This window comes from Dermacentor variabilis, unplaced genomic scaffold (assembly GCF_050947875.1).
Source record: "Dermacentor variabilis isolate Ectoservices unplaced genomic scaffold, ASM5094787v1 scaffold_304, whole genome shotgun sequence".
Classification (NCBI taxonomy): domain Eukaryota; kingdom Metazoa; phylum Arthropoda; class Arachnida; order Ixodida; family Ixodidae; genus Dermacentor; species Dermacentor variabilis.
In genome coordinates, this window is record NW_027460483.1 from 54291 (window position 1) to 70000 (window position 15710).

The window sequence follows — 15710 nt, forward strand, 5'->3', positions numbered from 1 at the left end:
TCACCGAAAGACTGCTGCGTACGTTCTGTATGCTGTAGCAATACATTCGGCGACTGCACAACATAGCAGCACGATACAGGTGCAGTCGTAAACAGCACATTCTCGCCATCGGCCATACCATGCTGAATACGCCGGTTCTCGTCCGATCCCCGAAGCTAAGCAGCATTGGGCTCGGTCAGTACTTGAGAGGGAGACCACCTGGGAACACCGAGTGCTGATGGCACCGTTATTTTTGCTTTTTTATTGCGTGCTTCTGTGACGTCTTGTTTTTTTTTTCATTTGCACAACGTGTGGGTGGTTGCATTGACTGTAACTTTCGTTCAACTGGAGCCTGCTGGTAGAGCCAACGCCGAAGTGTAACACCAACAATATTCAGGCCACTACACGATATTGTACGCGGAATGATGACGGTGTTAAGCGGTATACGTAATGATGCAAAATTTAGTCGCACAAGCTTCTAACCGCTTACTTATCACACCCGCATACAGCTCAATGACAACGCATCAATAAAGTGGCACCTTGTGGGCTGCAACGCGCGCAAAATGTGGCGCTCGCCCACTTGTTTTTCTGAGCACTAGCACGCACGCATGCAGCGAACAACCACAAACGGAGTGATCAACGTACACGACGCGTGCGTGTATTGTTCACGGAAAGACTGCCGCGTACGTGCTGTATGCTGTAGCAATACATTCGTGACTGCACAACATAGCAGCACGATACAGGTGCAGTCGTAAACAGCACATTCTCGCCATCGGCCATACCATGCTGAATACGCCGGTTCTCGTTCGATCCCCGAAGCTAAGCAGCATTGGGCTCGGCCAGTACTTGGGAGGGGGACCACCTGGGAACACCGAGTGCTGATGGCACCGTTCTTTTTGCTTTTTTATTGCGTGCTTCTGTGACGTCTTGTTTTTTTTTTTCATTTGCACAACGTGTGGGTGGTTGCATTTACTGTAACTTACGTTCAACTGGAGCCTGCTGGTAGAGGCAACGCCGAAGTGTAACACCAACAATATTCAGGCCACTACACGATATTGTACGCGGAATGATGACGGTGGTAAGCGGTATACGTAATGATGCAAAATTTAGTCGCACAAGCTTCTAACCGCTTACTTATCACACCCGCATACAGCTCAATCACAACGCATCAATAAAGTGGCACCTTGTGGGCTGCAACGCGCGCAAAATCTGGCGCTCGCCCTCTTGTTTTTGTGAGCACTAGCACGCACGCATGCAGCGAACAACCACAAATGGAGTGATCAACGTACACGACGCGTGCGTGTATTGTTCACGGAAAGACTGCCGCGTTCGTGCTGTATGCTTTAGCAATACATTCGGCGACTGCACAACATAGCAGCACGATACAGGTGCAGTCGTAAACAGCACATTCTCGCCATCGGCCATACCATGCTGAATGCGCCGGTTCTCGTCCGATCCCCGAAGCTAAGCAGCATTGGGCTCGGTCAGTACTTGGCAGGGAGACCACCTGGGAACACCGAGTGCTGATGGCACCGTTCTTTTTGCTTTTTTATTGCGTGCTTCTGTGACGTCTTGTTTTTTTTTTCATTTGCACAACGTGTGGGTGGTTGCATATACTGTAACTTACGTTCAACTGGAGCCTGCTGGTAGAGCCAACGCCGAAGTGTAACACCAACAATATTCAGGCCACTACACGATATTGTACGCGGAATGATGACGGTTGTAAGCGGTATACGTAATGATGCAAAATTTAGTCGCACAAGCTTCTAACCGCTTACTTATCACACCCGCATACAGCTCAATGACAACGCATCAATAAAGTGGCACCTTGTGGGCTGCAACGCGCGCAAAATGTGGCGCTCGCCCTCTTGTTTTTGTGAGCACTAGCACGCACGCATGCAGCGAACAACCACAAACGGAGTGATGAACGTACACGAGGCGTGCGTGTATTGTTCACGGAAAGACTGCCGCGTACGTGCTGTATGCTTTAGCAATACATTCGGCGACTGCACAACATAGCAGCACGATACAGGTGCAGTCGTAAACAGCACATTCTCGCCATCGGCCATACCATGCTGAATGCGCCGGTTCTCGTCCGATCCCCGAAGCTAAGCAGCATTGGGCTCGGTCAGTACTTGGGAGGGAGACCACCTGGGAACACCGAGTGCTGATGGCACCGTTCTTTTTGCTTTTTTATTGCGTGCTTCTGTGACGTCTTGTTTTTTTTTTCATTTGCACAACGTGTGGGTGGTTGCATTTACTGTAACTTTCGTTCAACTGGAGCCTGCTGGTAGAGCCAACGCCGAAGTGTAACACCAACAATATTCAGGCCACTACACGATATTGTACGCGGAATGATGACGGTGGTAAGCGGTATACGTAATGATGGAAAATTTAGTCGCACAAGCTTCTAACCGCTTACTTATCACACCCGCATACAGCTCAATGACAACGCATCAATAAAGTGGCACCTTGTGGGCTGCAACGCGCGCAAAATGGGGCGCTCGCCCTCTTGTTTTTGTGAGCACTAGCACGCACGCATGCAGCGAACAACCACAAACGGAGTGATCAACGTACACGACGCGTGCGTGTATTGTTCACGGAAAGACTGCCGCGTACGTGCTGTATGCTGTAGCAATACATTCGGCGACTGCACAACATAGCAGCACGATACAGGTGCAGTCGTAAACAACACATTCTCGCCATCGGCCATACCATGCTGAATACGCCGGTTCTCGTTCGATCCCCGAAGCTAAGCAGCATTGGGCTCGGCCAGTACTTGGGAGGGGGACCACCTGGGAACACCGAGTGCTGATGGCACCGTTCTTTTTGCTTTTTTATTGCGTGCTTCTGTGAGGTCTTGCTTTTTTTTCATTTGCACAACGTGTGGGTGGTTGCATTTACTGTAACTTACGTTCAACTGGAGCCTGCTGGTAGAGCCAACGCCGAAGTGTAACACCAACAATATTCAGGCCACTACACGATATTGTACGCGGAATGATGACGGTGTTAAGCGGTATACGTAAAGATGCAAAATTTAGTCGCACAAGCTTCTAACCGCTTACTTATCACACCCGCATACAGCTCAATGACAACGCATCAATAAAGTGGCACCTTGTGGGCTGCAACGCGCGCAAAATGTGGCGCTCGCCCACTTGTTTTTCTGAGCACTAGCACGCACGCATGCAGCGAACAACCACAAACGGAGTGATCAACGTACACGACGCGTGCGTGTATTGTTCACGGAAAGACTGCCGCGTACGTGCTGTATGCTGTAGCAATACATTCGTGACTGCACAACATAGCAGCACGATACAGGTGCAGTCGTAAACAGCACATTCTCGCCATCGGCCATACCATGCTGAATACGCCGGTTCTCGTTCGATCCCCGAAGCTAAGCAGCATTGGGCTCGGCCAGTACTTGGGAGGGGGACCACCTGGGAACACCGAGTGCTGATGGCACCGTTCTTTTTGCTTTTTTATTGCGTGCTTCTGTGACGTCTTGTTTTTTTTTCATTTGCACAACGTGTGGGTGGTTGCATTTACTGTAACTTACGTTCAACTGGAGCCTGCTGGTAGAGGCAACGCCGAAGTGTAACACCAACAATATTCAGGCCACTACACGATATTGTACGCGGAATGATGACGGTGGTAAGCGGTATACGTAATGATGCAAAATTTAGTCGCACAAGCTTCTAACCGCTTACTTATCACACCCGCATACAGCTCAATCACAACGCATCAATAAAGTGGCACCTTGTGGGCTGCAACGCGCGCAAAATCTGGCGCTCGCCCTCTTGTTTTTGTGAGCACTAGCACGCACGCATGCAGCGAACAACCACAAATGGAGTGATCAACGTACACGACGCGTGCGTGTATTGTTCACGGAAAGACTGCCGCGTTCGTGCTGTATGCTGTAGCAATACATTCGGCGACTGCACAACATAGTAGCACGATACAGGTGCAGTCGTAAACAGCACATTCTCGCCATCGGCCATACCATGCTGAATACGCCGGTTCTCGTCCGATCCCCGAAGCTAAGGAGCATTGGGCTCGGTCAGTACTTGGGAGGGGGACCACCTGGGAACACCGAGTGCTGATGGCACCGTTCTTTTTGCTTTTTTATTGCGTGCTTCTGTGACGTCTTGTTTTTTTTTTTCATTTGCACAACGTGTGGGTGGTTGCATTTACTGTAACTTACGTTCAACTGGAGCCTGCTGGTAGAGCCAACGCCGAAGTGTAACACCAACAATATTCAGGCCACTACACGATATTGTACGCGGAATGATGACGGTGGTTAGCGGTATACGTAATGATGCAAAATTTAGTCGCACAAGCTTCTAACCGCTTACTTATCACACCCGCATACAGCTCAATGACAACGCATCAATAAAGTGGCACCTTGTGGGCTGCAACGCGCGCAAAATGTGGCGCTCGCCCACTTGTTTTTCTGAGCACTAGCACGCACGCATGCAGCGAACAACCACAAACGGAGTGATCAACGTACACGACGCGTGCGTGTATTGTTCACGGAAAGACTGCCGCGTACGTGCTGTATGCTGTAGCAATACATTCGGCGACTGCACAACATAGCAGCACGATACAGGTGCAGTCGTAAACAGCACATTCTCGCCATCGGCCATACCATGCTGAATACGCCGGTTCTCGTTCGATCCCCGAAGCTAAGCAGCATTGGGCTCGGTCAGTACTTAAGAGGGGGACCACCTGGGAACACCGAGTGCTGATGGCACCGTTCTTTTTGTTTTTTATTGCGTGCTTCTGTGACGTCTTGTTCTTTTTTTTTCATTTGCACAACGTGTGGGTGGTTGCATTTCCTGTAACTTACGTTCAACTGGAGCCTGCTGGTAGAGCCAACGCCGAAGTGTAACACCAACAATATTCAGGCCACTACACGATATTGTACGCGGAATGATGACGGTGGTAAGCGGTATACGTAATGATGCAAAATTTATTCGCACAAGCTTCTAACCGCTGACTTATCACACCCGCATACAGCTCAATGAAACGCATCAATAAAGTGGCACCTTGTGGGCTGCAACGCGCGCAAAATGTGGCGCTCGCCCTCTTGTTTTTGTGAGCACTCGCACGCACGCATGCAGCGAACAACCACAAACGGAGTGATCAACGTACACGACGCGTGCGTGTATTGTTCACGGAAAGACTGCCGCGTTCGTGCTGTATGCTGTAGCAATACATTCGGCGACTGCACAACATAGCAGCACGATACAGGTGCAGTCGTAAACAGCACATTCTCGCCATCGGCCATACCATGCTGGATACGCCGGTTCTCGTCCGATCCCCGAAGCTAAGCAGCATTGGGCTCGGTCAGTACTTGGGAGGGCGACCACCTGGGAACACCGAGTGCTGATGGCACCGTTCCTTTTGCTTTTTTATTGCGTGCTTCTGTGACGTCTTGTTTTTTTTTTCATTTGCACAACGTGTGGGTGGTTGCATTTACTGCAACTTACGTTCAACTGGAGCCTGCTGGTACAGCCAATGCCGAAGTGTAACACCAACAATGTTCAGGCCACTACACGATATTGTACGCGGAATGATGACGGTGGTAAGCGGTATACGTAATGATGCAAAATTTAGTCGCACAAGCTTCTAACCGCTTACTTATGACACCCGCATACAGCTCAATGACAACGCATCAATAAAGTGGCACCTTGTGGGCTGCAACGCGCGCAAAATGTGGCGCTCGCCCTCTTGTCTTTGTGACCACTAGCACGCATGCATGCAGCGAACAACCACAAACGGAGTGATCAACGTACACGACGCGTGCGTGTATTGTTCACGGAAAGACTGCCGCGTACGTGTTGTATGCTGTAGCAATACATTCGGCGACTGCACAACATAGCAGCACGATACAGGTGCAGTCGTAAACAACACATTCTCGCCATCGGCCATACCATGCTGAATACGCCGGTTCTCGTCCGATCCCCGAAGCTAAGCAGCATTGGACTCGGTCAGCACTTGGGAGGGAGACCACCTGGGAACACCGAGTGCTGATGGCACCGTTCTTTTTGCTTTTTTATTGCGTGCTTCTGTGACGTCTTGTTTTTTTTTTCATTTGCACAACGTGTGGGTGGTGGCATTTACTGTAATTTACCTTCAACTGGAGCCTGCTGGTAGAGCCAACGCCGAAGTGTAACACCAACAATATTCAGGCCACTACACGATATTGTACGCGGAATGATGACGGTGGTAAGCGGTATACGTAATGATGCAAAATTTAGTCGCACAAGCTTCAAACCGCTTACTTATCACACCCGCATACAGCTCAATGACAACGCATCAATAAAGTGGCACCTTGTGGGCTGCAACGCGCGCAAAATGTGGCGCTCGCCCTCTTGTTTTTGTGAGCAATAGCACGCACGCATGCAGCGAACAACCACAAACGGAGTGATCAACGTACACGACGCGTGCGTGTATTGTTCACGGAAAGACTGCCGCGTACGCGCTGTATGCTGTAGCAATACATTCGGTGACTGCACAACATAGCAGCACGATACAGGTGCAGTCGTAAACAGCACATTCTCGCCATCGGCCATACCATGCTGAATACGCCGGTTCTCGTCCGATCCCCGAAGCTAAGCAGCATTGGGCTCGGTCAGTACTTGGGAGGGGGACCACCTGGGAACACCGAGTGCTGATGGCACCGTTCTTTTTGCTTTTTTATGGCGTGCTTCTGTGACGTCTTGTTTTTTTTTTCATTTGCACAACGTGTGGGTGGTTGCATTTACTGTAACTTACGTTCAACTGGAGCCTGCTGGTAGAGCCAACGCCGAAGTGTAACACCAACAATATTCAGGCCACTACACGATATTGTACGCGGAATGATGACGGTGGTTAGCGGTATACGTAATGATGCAAAATTTAGTCGCACAAGCTTCTAACCGCTTACTTATCACACCCGCATACAGCTCAATGACAACGCATCAATAAAGTGGCACCTTGTGGGCTGCAACGCGCGCAAAATGTGGCGCTCGCCCACTTGTTTTTCTGAGCACTAGCACGCACGCATGCAGCGAACAACCACAAACGGAGTGATCAACGTACACGACGCGTGCGTGTATTGTTCACGGAAAGACTGCCGCGTACGTGCTGTATGCTGTAGCAATACATTCGGCGACTGCACAACATAGCAGCACGATACAGGTGCAGTCGTAAACAGCACATTCTCGCCATCGGCCATACCATGCTGAATACGCCGGTTCTCGTTCGATCCCCGAAGCTAAGCAGCATTGGGCTCGGTCAGTACTTGGGAGGGGGACCACCTGGGAACACCGAGTGCTGATGGCACCGTTCTTTTTGTTTTTTATTGCGTGCTTCTGTGACGTCTTGTTCTTTTTTTTTTCATTTGCACAACGTGTGGGTGGTTGCATTTCCTGTAACTTACGTTCAACTGGAGCCTGCTGGTAGAGCCAACGCCGAAGTGTAACACCAACAATATTCAGGCCACTACACGATATTGTACGCGGAATGATGACGGTGGTAAGCGGTATACGTAATGATGCAAAATTTAGTCGCACAAGCTTCTAACCGCTGACTTATCACACCCGCATACAGCTCAATGAAACGCATCAATAAAGTGGCACCTTGTGGGCTGCAACGCGCGCAAAATGTGGCGCTCGCCCTCTTGTTTTTGTGAGCACTCGCACGCACGCATGCAGCGAACAACCACAAACGGAGTGATCAACGTACACGACGCGTGTATTGTTCACGGAAAGACTGCCGCGTTCGTGCTGTATGCTGTAGCAATACATTCGGCGACTGCACAACATAGCAGCACGATACAGGTGCAGTCGTAAACAGCACATTCTCGCCATCGGCCATACCATGCTGGATACGCCGGTTCTCGTCCGATCCCCGAAGCTAAGCAGCATTGGGCTCGGTCAGTACTTGGGAGGGCGACCACCTGGGAACACCGAGTGCTGATGGCACCGTTCCTTTTGCTTTTTTATTGCGTGCTTCTGTGACGTCTTGTTTTTTTTTTCATTTGCACAACGTGCGGGTGGTTGCATTTACTGCAACCTACGTTCAACTGGAGCCTGCTGGTACAGCCAATGCCGAAGTGTAACACCAACAATGTTCAGGCCACTACACGATATTGTACGCGGAATGATGACGGTGGTAAGGGGTATACGTAATGATGCAAAATTTAGTCGCACAAGCTTCTAACCGCTTACTTATGACACCCGCATACAGCTCAATGACAACGCATCAATAAAGTGGCACCTTGTGGGCTGCAACGCGCGCAAAATGTGGCGCTCGCCCTCTTGTCTTTGTGACCACTAGCACGCATGCATGCAGCGAACAACCACAAACGGAGTGATCAACGTACACGACGCGTGCGTGTATTGTTCACGGAAAGACTGCCGCGTACGTGTTGTATGCTGTAGCAATACATTCGGCGACTGCACAACATAGCAGCACGATACAGGTGCAGTCGTAAACAACACATTCTCGCCATCGGCCATACCATGCTGAATACGCCGGTTCTCGTCCGATTCCCGAAGCTAAGCAGCATTGGACTCGGTCAGCACTTGGGAGGGAGACCACCTGGGAACACCGAGTGCTGATGGCACCGTTCTTTTTGCTTTTTTATTGCGTGCTTCTGTGACGTCTTGTTTTTTTTTTTCATTTGCACAACGTGTGGGTGGTGGCATTTACTGTAATTTACCTTCAACTGGAGCCTGCTGGTAGAGCCAACGCCGAAGTGTAACACCAACAATATTCAGGCCACTACACGATATTGTACGCGGAATGATGACGGTGGTAAGCGGTATACGTAATGATGCAAAATTTAGTCGCACAAGCTTCAAACCGCTTACTTATCACACCCGCATACAGCTCAATGACAACGCATCAATAAAGTGGCACCTTGTGGGCTGCAACGCGCGCAAAATGTGGCGCTCGCCCTCTTGTTTTTGTGAGCAATAGCACGCACGCATGCAGCGAACAACCACAAACGGAGTGATCAACGTACACGACGCGTGCGTGTATTGTTCACGGAAAGACTGCCGCGTACGCGCTGTATGCTGTAGCAATACATTCGGTGACTGCACAACATAGCAGCACGATACAGGTGCAGTCGTAAACAGCACATTCTCGCCATCGGCCACACCATGCTGGATACGCCGGTTCTCGTCCGATCCCCGAAGCTAAGCAGCATTGGGCTCGGTCAGCACTTGGGAGGGGGACCACCTGGGAACACCGAGTCCTGATGGCACCGTTCTTTTTGCTTTTTTATTGCGTGCTTCTGTGACGTCTTGTTTTTTTTTCATTTGCACTACGTGTGGGTGGTTGCATTTACTGTAACTTACGTTCAACTGGAGCCTGCTGGTAGAGCCAACGCCGAAGTGTAACACCAACAATATTCAGGCCACTGCTCGATGTTGTACGCGGAATGATGACGGTGGTAAGCGGTATACGTAATGATGCAAAATTTAGTCGCACAAGCTTCTAACCGCTTACTTATCACACCCGCATACAGTTCAATGACAACGCATCAATAAAGTGGCACCTTGTGGGCTGCAACGCGCGCAAAATGTGGCGCTCGCCCTCTTGTTTTGTGAGCAATAGCACGCACGCATGCAGCGAACAACCACAAACGGAGTGATCAACGTACACGACGCGTGCGTGTATTGTTCACGGAAAGACTGCCGCGTACGTGCTGTATGCTGTAGCAATACATTCGGCGACTGCACGACATAGCAGTACGATACAGGTGCAGTCGTTATCAGCACATTCTCGCCATCGGCCACACCATGCTGAATACGCCGGTTCTCGTCCGGTCCCCGAAGCTAAGCAGCATTGGGCTCGGTCAGTACTTGGGAGGGAGACCACCTGGGAACACCGAGTGCTGATGGCACCGTTCTTTTTGCTTTTTTATTGCGTGCTTCTGTGACGTCTTGTTTTTTTTTCATTTGCACAACGTGTGGGTGCTTGCATTTACTGTAACTTAGGTTCAACTGGAGACTGCTGGTAGAGCCAACGCCGAAGTGTAACAGCAACAATATTCAGGCCACTGCACGATATTGTACGAGGAATGATGACGGTGGTAAGCGGTATACCTAATGATGCAAAATTTAGTCGCACAAGCTTCTAACCGCTTACTTATCACACCCGCATACAGCTCAATGACAACGCATCAATAAAGTGGCACCTTGTGGGCTGCAACGCGCGCAAAATGTGGCGCTCGCCCTCTTGTTTTTGTGACCACTAGCGCGCACGCATGCAGCGAACAACCACAAACGGAGTGATCAACGTACACGACGCGTGCGTGTATTGTTCACGGAAAGACTGCCGCGTACGTGCTGTATGCTGTAGCAATACATTCGGCGACTGCACGACATAGCAGCACGATACAGGTGCAGTCGTAAACAGCACATTCTCGCCATCGGCCATACCATGCTGAATACGCCGGTTCTCGTCCGGTCCCCGAAGGTAATCAGCATTGGGCTCGGTCAGTACTTGGGAGGGAGACCACCTGGGAACACCGAGTGCTGATGGCACCGTTCTTTTTGCTTTTTTATTGCGTGCTTCTGTGACGTCTTGTTTTTTTTTCATTTGCACAACGTGTGGGTGTTTGCATTTACTGTAACTTAGGTTCAACTGGAGAGTGCTGGTAGAGCCAACGCCGAAGTGTAACACCAACACTATTCAGGCCACTGCACGATATTGTACGAGGAATGATGACGGTGGTAAGCGGTATACGTAATGATGCAAAATTTAGTCGCACAAGCTTCTAACCGCTTACTTATCACACCCGCATACAGCTCAATGACAACGCATCAATAAAGTGGCACCTTGTGGGCTGCAACGCGCGCAAAATGTGGCGCTCGCCCTCTTGTTTTTGTGACCACTAGCACGCACGCATGCAGCGAACAACCACAAACGGAGTGATCAACGTACACGACGCGTGCGTGTATTGTTCACGGAAAGACTGCTGCGTACGTGCTGTATGCTGTAGCAATACATTCGGCGACTGCACGACATAGCAGCACGATACAGGTGCAGTCGTAAACAGCACATTCTCGCCATCGGCCATACCATGCTGAATAGGCCGGTTCTCGTCCGATCCCCGAAGCTAATCAGCATTTGGCTCGGTCAGTACTTGGGAGGGGGACCACCTGGGAACACCGAGTGCTGATGGCACCGTTCTTTTTGCTTTTTTATTGCGTGCTTCTGTGACGTCTTGTTTTTTTTTTTTTTTTCATTTGCACAACGTGTGGGTGGTTGCATTTACTGTAACTTAGGTTCAACTGGAGCCTGCTGGTAGAGCCAACGCCGTAGTGTAACACCAACAATATTCAGGCCACTGCACGATATTGTGCGCGGAATGATGACGGTGGTAAGCGGTATACGTAATGATGCAAAATTTAGTCGCACAAGCTTCTAACCGCTTACTTATCACACCCGCATACAGCTCAATGACAACGCATCAATAAAGTGGCACCTTGTGGGCTGCAACGCGCGCAAAATGTGGCGCTCGCCCTCTTGTTTTTGTGAGCACTAGCACGCACGCATGCAGCGAACAACCACAAACGGAGTGATCAACGTACACGACGCGTGCGTGTATTGTTCACGGAAAGACTGCCGCGTACGTGCTGTATGCTGTAGCAATACATTCGGTGACTGCACAACATAGCAGCACGATACAGGTGCAGTCGTAAACAGCACATTCTCGCCATCGGCCATACCATGCTGAATACGCCGGTTCTCGTCGGATCCCCGAAGCTATTCAGCATTGGGCTCGGTCAGTACTTGGGAGGGGGACCACCTGGGAACACCGAGTGCTGATGCCACCGTTCTTTTTGCTTTTTTATTGCGTGCTTCTGTGACGTCTTGCTTTTTTTTTCATTTGCACAACGTGTGGGTGGTTGCATTTACTGTAACTTACGTTCAACTGGAGCCTGCTAGTAGAGCCAACGCCGAAGTGTAACACCAAAAATATTCCGGCCAACACACGATATTGTACGCGGAATGATGACGGTGGTAAGCGGTATACGTAATGATGCAAAATTTAGTCGCACAAGCTTCTAACCGCTTACTTATCACACCCGCATACAGCTCAATGACAACGCATCAATAAAGTGGCACCTTGTGGGCTGCAACGCGCGCAAAATTTGGCGCTCGCCCTCTTGTTTTTGTGAGCACTAGCAAGCGCGCATGCAGCGAACCACCACAAACGGAGTGATCAACGTACACGACGCGTGCGTGTGTTGTTCACGGAAAGACTGCCGCGTACGTGCTGTATGCTGTAGCAATACATTCGGCGACTGCACAACATAGCAGCACGATACAGGTGCAGTCGTAAACAGCACATTCTCGCCATCGGCCATACCATGCTGTATACGCCGGTTCTCGTCCGATCCCCGAAGCTAAGCAGCATTGGGCTCGGTCAGTACTTGGGAGGGAGACCACCTGGGAACACCGAGTGCTGATGGCACCGTTCTTTTTGCTTTTTTATTGCGTGCTTCTGTGACGTCTTGTTTTTTTTTCATTTGCACAACGTGTGGGTGGTTGCATTTACTGTAACTTACGTTCAACTGGAGCCTGCTGGTAGAGCCAACGCCGAAGTGTAACACCAACAATATTCCGGCCAACACACGATATTGTACGCGGAATGATGACGGTGGTAAGCGGTATACGTAATGATGCAAAATTTAGTCGCACAAGCTTCTAATTGCTTACTTATCACACCCGCATACAGCTCAATGACAACGCATCAATAAAGTGGCACCTTGTGGGCTGCAACGCGCGCAAAATGTGGCGCTCGCCCTCTTGTTTTTGTGAGCACTAGCAAGCACGCATGCAGCGAACAACCACAAACGGAGTGATCAACGTACACGACGCGTGCGTGTATTGTTCCCGGAAAGACTGCCGCGTACGTGCTGTATGCTGTAGCAATACATTCGGCGACTGCACGACATAGCAGTACGATACAGGTGCAGTCGTAAACAGCACATTCTCGCCATCGGCCACACCATGCTGAATACGCCGGTTCTCGTCCGGTCCCCGAAGCTAAGCAGCATTGGGCTCGGTCAGTACTTGGGAGGGAGACCACCTGGGAACACCGAGTGCTGATGGCACCGTTCTTTTTGCTTTTTTATTGCGTGCTTCTGTGACGTCTTGTTTTTTTTCATTTGCACAACGTGTGGGTGCTTGCATTTACTGTAACTTAGGTTCAACTGGAGACTGCTGGTAGAGCCAACGCCGAAGTGTAACAGCAACAATATTCAGGCCACTGCACGATATTGTACGAGGAATGATGACGGTGGTAAGCGGTATACCTAATGATGCAAAATTTAGTCGCACAAGCTTCTAACCGCTTACTTATCACACCCGCATACAGCTCAATGACAACGCATCAATAAAGTGGCACCTTGTGGGCTGCAACGCGCGCAAAATGTGGCGCTCGCCCTCTTGTTTTTGTGACCACTAGCGCTCACGCATGCAGCGAACAACCACAAACGGAGTGATCAACGTACACGACGCGTGCGTGTATTGTTCACGGAAAGACTGCCGCGTACGTGCTGTATGCTGTAGCAATACATTCGGCGACTGCACGACATAGCAGCACGATACAGGTGCAGTCGTAAACAGCACATTCTCGCCATCGGCCATACCATGCTGAATACGCCGGTTCTCGTCCGGTCCCCGAAGCTAATCAGCATTGGGCTCGGTCAGTACTTGGGAGGGAGACCGCCTGGGAACACCGAGTGCTGATGGCACCGTTCTTTTTGCTTTTTTATTGCGTGCTTCTGTGACGTCTTGTTTTTTTTTCATTTGCACAACGTGTGGGTGTTTGCATTTACTGTAACTTAGGTTCAACTGGAGAGTGCTGGTAGAGCCAACGCCGAAGTGTAACACCAACAATATTCAGGCCACTGCACGATATTGTACGAGGAATGATGACGGTGGTAAGCGGTATACGTAATGATGCAAAATTTAGTCGCACAAGCTTCTAACCGCTTACTTATCACACCCGCATACAGCTCAATGACAACGCATCAATAAAGTGGCACCTTGTGGGCTGCAACGCGCGCAAAATGTGGCGCTCGCCCTCTTGTTTTTGTGACCACTAGCACGCACGCATGCAGCGAACAACCACAAACGGAGTGATCAACGTACACGACGCGTGCGTGTATTGTTCCCGGAAAGACTGCCGCGTACGTGCTGTATGCTGTAGCAATACATTCGGCGACTGCACGACATAGCAGTACGATACAGGTGCAGTCGTAAACAGCACATTCTCGCCATCGGCCACACCATGCTGAATACGCCGGTTCTCGTCCGGTCCCCGAAGCTAAGCAGCATTGGGCTCGGTCAGTACTTGGGAGGGAGACCACCTGGGAACACCGAGTGCTGATGGCACCGTTCTTTTTGCTTTTTTATTGCGTGCTTCTGTGACGTCTTGTTTTTTTTCATTTGCACAACGTGTGGGTGCTTGCATTTACTGTAACTTAGGTTCAACTGGAGACTGCTGGTAGAGCCAACGCCGAAGTGTAACAGCAACAATATTCAGGCCACTGCACGATATTGTACGAGGAATGATGACGGTGGTAAGCGGTATACCTAATGATGCAAAATTTAGTCGCACAAGCTTCTAACCGCTTACTTATCACACCCGCATACAGCTCAATGACAACGCATCAATAAAGTGGCACCTTGTGGGCTGCAACGCGCGCAAAATGTGGCGCTCGCCCTCTTGTTTTTGTGACCACTAGCGCGCACGCATGCAGCGAACAACCACAAACGGAGTGATCAACGTACACGACGCGTGCGTGTATTGTTCCCGGAAAGACTGCCGCGTACGTGCTGTATGCTGTAGCAATACATTCGGCGACTGCACGACATAGCAGTACGATACAGGTGCAGTCGTAAACAGCACATTCTCGCCATCGGCCACACCATGCTGAATACGCCGGTTCTCGTCCGGTCCCCGAAGCTAAGCAGCATTGGGCTCGGTCAGTACTTGGGAGGGAGACCACCTGGGAACACCGAGTGCTGATGGCACCGTTCTTTTTGCTTTTTTATTGCGTGCTTCTCTGACGTCTTGTTTTTTTTCATTTGCACAACGTGTGGGTGCTTGCATTTACTGTAACTTAGGTTCAACTGGAGACTGCTGGTAGAGCCAACGCCGAAGTGTAACAGCAACAATATTCAGGCCACTGCACGATATTGTACGAGGAATGATGACGGTGGTAAGCGGTATACCTAATGATGCAAAATTTAGTCGCACAAGCTTCTAACCGCTTACTTATCACACCCGCATACAGCTCAATGACAACGCATCAATAAAGTGGCACCTTGTGGGCTGCAACGCGCGCAAAATGTGGCGCTCGCCCTCTTGTTTTTGTGACCACTAGCGCGCACGCATGCAGCGAACAACCACAAACGGAGTGATCAACGTACACGACGCGTGCGTGTATTGTTCACGGAAAGACTGCCGCGTACGTGCTGTATGCTGTAGCAATACATTCGGCGACTGCACGACATAGCAGCACGATACAGGTGCAGTCGTAAACAGCACATTCTCGCCATCGGCCATACCATGCTGAATACGCCGGTTCTCGTCCGGTCCCCGAAGCTAATCAGCATTGGGCTCGGTCAGTACTTGGGATGGAGACCACCTGGGAACACCGAGTGCTGATGGCACCGTTCTTTTTGCTTTTTTATTGCGTGCTTCTGTGACGTCT

The 15710-nt window shown here is 50.3% G+C and overlaps 11 non-coding genes and 14 pseudogenes across 11 annotated transcripts; all 25 read left to right on the forward strand.

Moving 5' to 3' along the window:
* Positions 1-104: 104 nt before the first annotated feature.
* LOC142568863 (5S ribosomal RNA) lies at positions 105-223 on the forward strand. Its single transcript, XR_012825507.1, has one exon. It is a non-coding gene; the product is annotated as a 5S ribosomal RNA (ribosomal RNA).
* Positions 224-747: 524 nt separating this feature from the next.
* On the forward strand, positions 748-866 carry LOC142568868 (5S ribosomal RNA). Its single transcript, XR_012825512.1, has one exon. It is a non-coding gene; the product is annotated as a 5S ribosomal RNA (ribosomal RNA).
* Positions 867-1392: 526 nt separating this feature from the next.
* Positions 1393-1511, forward strand: LOC142568901 (5S ribosomal RNA). The gene has a single exon (XR_012825521.1). It is a non-coding gene; the product is annotated as a 5S ribosomal RNA (ribosomal RNA).
* Positions 1512-2036: 525 nt separating this feature from the next.
* LOC142568787 (5S ribosomal RNA) lies at positions 2037-2155 on the forward strand. The gene has a single exon (XR_012825497.1). It is a non-coding gene; the product is annotated as a 5S ribosomal RNA (ribosomal RNA).
* A 525-nt stretch (positions 2156-2680) lies between these two features.
* On the forward strand, positions 2681-2799 carry LOC142568869 (5S ribosomal RNA). Its single transcript, XR_012825513.1, has one exon. It is a non-coding gene; the product is annotated as a 5S ribosomal RNA (ribosomal RNA).
* A 523-nt stretch (positions 2800-3322) lies between these two features.
* LOC142568870 (5S ribosomal RNA) lies at positions 3323-3441 on the forward strand. Its single transcript, XR_012825514.1, has one exon. It is a non-coding gene; the product is annotated as a 5S ribosomal RNA (ribosomal RNA).
* Positions 3442-3965: 524 nt separating this feature from the next.
* On the forward strand, positions 3966-4084 carry LOC142568789 (5S ribosomal RNA; annotated as a pseudogene).
* A 526-nt stretch (positions 4085-4610) lies between these two features.
* LOC142568890 (5S ribosomal RNA) lies at positions 4611-4729 on the forward strand (annotated as a pseudogene).
* A 525-nt stretch (positions 4730-5254) lies between these two features.
* On the forward strand, positions 5255-5373 carry LOC142568806 (5S ribosomal RNA). Its single transcript, XR_012825499.1, has one exon. It is a non-coding gene; the product is annotated as a 5S ribosomal RNA (ribosomal RNA).
* Positions 5374-5898: 525 nt separating this feature from the next.
* Positions 5899-6017, forward strand: LOC142568808 (5S ribosomal RNA; annotated as a pseudogene).
* Positions 6018-6542: 525 nt separating this feature from the next.
* Positions 6543-6661, forward strand: LOC142568793 (5S ribosomal RNA). Its single transcript, XR_012825498.1, has one exon. It is a non-coding gene; the product is annotated as a 5S ribosomal RNA (ribosomal RNA).
* Positions 6662-7186: 525 nt separating this feature from the next.
* LOC142568862 (5S ribosomal RNA) lies at positions 7187-7305 on the forward strand. Its single transcript, XR_012825506.1, has one exon. It is a non-coding gene; the product is annotated as a 5S ribosomal RNA (ribosomal RNA).
* Positions 7306-7827: 522 nt separating this feature from the next.
* LOC142568818 (5S ribosomal RNA) lies at positions 7828-7946 on the forward strand. The gene has a single exon (XR_012825500.1). It is a non-coding gene; the product is annotated as a 5S ribosomal RNA (ribosomal RNA).
* A 525-nt stretch (positions 7947-8471) lies between these two features.
* On the forward strand, positions 8472-8590 carry LOC142568832 (5S ribosomal RNA; annotated as a pseudogene).
* Positions 8591-9116: 526 nt separating this feature from the next.
* Positions 9117-9235, forward strand: LOC142568846 (5S ribosomal RNA; annotated as a pseudogene).
* A 523-nt stretch (positions 9236-9758) lies between these two features.
* Positions 9759-9877, forward strand: LOC142568902 (5S ribosomal RNA; annotated as a pseudogene).
* Positions 9878-10401: 524 nt separating this feature from the next.
* On the forward strand, positions 10402-10520 carry LOC142568807 (5S ribosomal RNA; annotated as a pseudogene).
* A 524-nt stretch (positions 10521-11044) lies between these two features.
* On the forward strand, positions 11045-11163 carry LOC142568845 (5S ribosomal RNA; annotated as a pseudogene).
* A 531-nt stretch (positions 11164-11694) lies between these two features.
* LOC142568847 (5S ribosomal RNA) lies at positions 11695-11813 on the forward strand (annotated as a pseudogene).
* Positions 11814-12338: 525 nt separating this feature from the next.
* Positions 12339-12457, forward strand: LOC142568830 (5S ribosomal RNA). Its single transcript, XR_012825501.1, has one exon. It is a non-coding gene; the product is annotated as a 5S ribosomal RNA (ribosomal RNA).
* A 524-nt stretch (positions 12458-12981) lies between these two features.
* On the forward strand, positions 12982-13100 carry LOC142568903 (5S ribosomal RNA; annotated as a pseudogene).
* A 523-nt stretch (positions 13101-13623) lies between these two features.
* LOC142568796 (5S ribosomal RNA) lies at positions 13624-13742 on the forward strand (annotated as a pseudogene).
* A 524-nt stretch (positions 13743-14266) lies between these two features.
* On the forward strand, positions 14267-14385 carry LOC142568904 (5S ribosomal RNA; annotated as a pseudogene).
* Positions 14386-14908: 523 nt separating this feature from the next.
* Positions 14909-15027, forward strand: LOC142568906 (5S ribosomal RNA; annotated as a pseudogene).
* A 523-nt stretch (positions 15028-15550) lies between these two features.
* Positions 15551-15669, forward strand: LOC142568833 (5S ribosomal RNA; annotated as a pseudogene).
* The last annotated feature ends 41 nt before the right edge of the window (positions 15670-15710 follow it).